A 1,871-nucleotide genomic window follows, 5' to 3' on the forward strand; every position below is an offset into this window, starting at 1 on the left:
GGTGATGTCCTCAGGAGGGCTCAATCACCAGAGGTGGGAGGCCCCTTGGTAAGCTGGACTGGCAGAAGCTGCAGTAATGGATTCCACCAGGTTGACGATGGTGAGGATGGGGCAGGTCTGGGCTGTGCTTTGGTTCTGTCGTGCAAAAGTTCTCCCTGGGTCAGAGTCGACTGTAGCAGCTAACAATTCCAGTCTTCAATCAGCAGTACACACAGTTTTCCACCCACGACCCCACGTTCCCCATTATCCCTGCCTACACTTCCGGTCTCCGAACACTGCTGCTTGCCATTGGATCCTACAGGATTTGATGAGGCTGCAATCAAAAAAAAAAAAAAAAGATAGTCTTACTCACATAAACATGTTGCTGTCAAATGGATTCTGACTCAGAGAGATCCTATAGGATAAACTAAGTCTGCACTATAGGATTTGTTAGGCTGTGAATTGGTAGAAACTGACTGCCAACTATTTCTCCTGCAGAGAGGCTTATAGGTTGGAACCACTAAGCCTTTGGTTAGCAGCTGAGTGCTTAGCCATTACACTCTTTGACATAGAAACCTATTTCTCATTCATCTAAAGGAAATCCTGTGGTAGGCAATGCAGGGTTGGGACAGGATGTGTAGCCATTAGAGATACCAACTCTTATATTACTGTTCCTGGGCCCCCACTACCAAGAATTCAAGTTCCAAGATGGTTGTTTGAACTGTCGACAACAAGGTAAAGAAAGAGAAGAGGAATGAAAGCATCAATAAAGCCAACAATGACTCTGAACTCAGGACTATTCTATGTTTCACTTATTTCCTCATTGTTCCTTCTAACAACCCTGTGAGACGGTACTATTGCTATCCTATTTTAGAGTTGAGGAAACTGAACTACAGAGAGGTTTGATAACTTGCAAAGTTGGTATTTAAACTCAAGCATCTGACTCCAGAGTTTATAGTATTGATGATTTCTCCTTTCAAAGGAGATTTGCCCATAGTGCCATATAGCATGTTTACTTGTACCTGAGGTATTGGACAGACTAGTAGACAATGGCCTGGACCATTCTCTCCTACAACCTCAGCCCAAGAAAGCAAACCACAATCTCCACCAACTGACTAGAATGATCAGATCGTTTTCAACTAGGGCCAACCAGAGAAAACCGAGTATGTTCCCTGTTATAGATTGATTTGTGTCCCCCAAAATCCATGTTGTAATCCTAACCCAGTGGATGTAGTCTGGTTTGGAAATAAAGGTTTTGGTGCTATGCCAATGAGGTCATATCAATGTTGGACACATCTCAAACTTCACCACATCTGAGTTATAAGGAACAGACAGAAGGACAAACAGAGAAGAAGACAGATGTCACGTGAAGATCGCCAAGGGACCTAGGAACACCAGGACTACAGAAGCCAGGACAACTTTTCCCAGAACTATCGAAAGCCTTTCTCTAGAGCTGGCACCAGAAATTTGGACTTCTAGCCTCCTGAACAGTGAGAAACTAAATTCCTGTTCATTAAATCCACCCACGTGTGTATTTGTGTTACAACAGCACTAGCTAACCAAGATACGCCCCAAACCAAACACAGATGATGGCCCACTTCTACATAGCCCATCCCCAACTTCCTAGTGCCAACAACCGCCAATCAGAGCAGACCTGAAGGCTTTCCCACACCTCTTCCTGCTCTTGAATCCCTGCTAAAGGCCAGGTATGTAGGCTGGCTTCCTCGCTTCAGCTAGTTCTGTATGAGCTCACATGGGGGGGGGGGGACTTGATATGTCTCCACACATTTCATTGGCTAGAATGTAGCCATGTGACCAACCCTAGCTAAAAGAATGCTGGGAAATATAGTCTTTGTCCTCCACTAAACACTTGGCATTCTTTTAGTAAAGAA

The sequence above is a fragment of the Chrysochloris asiatica genome, unplaced genomic scaffold (genome assembly GCF_000296735.1).
Source record: "Chrysochloris asiatica unplaced genomic scaffold, ChrAsi1.0 scaffold00076, whole genome shotgun sequence".
NCBI classification, from domain to species: Eukaryota; Metazoa; Chordata; class Mammalia; order Afrosoricida; family Chrysochloridae; genus Chrysochloris; species Chrysochloris asiatica.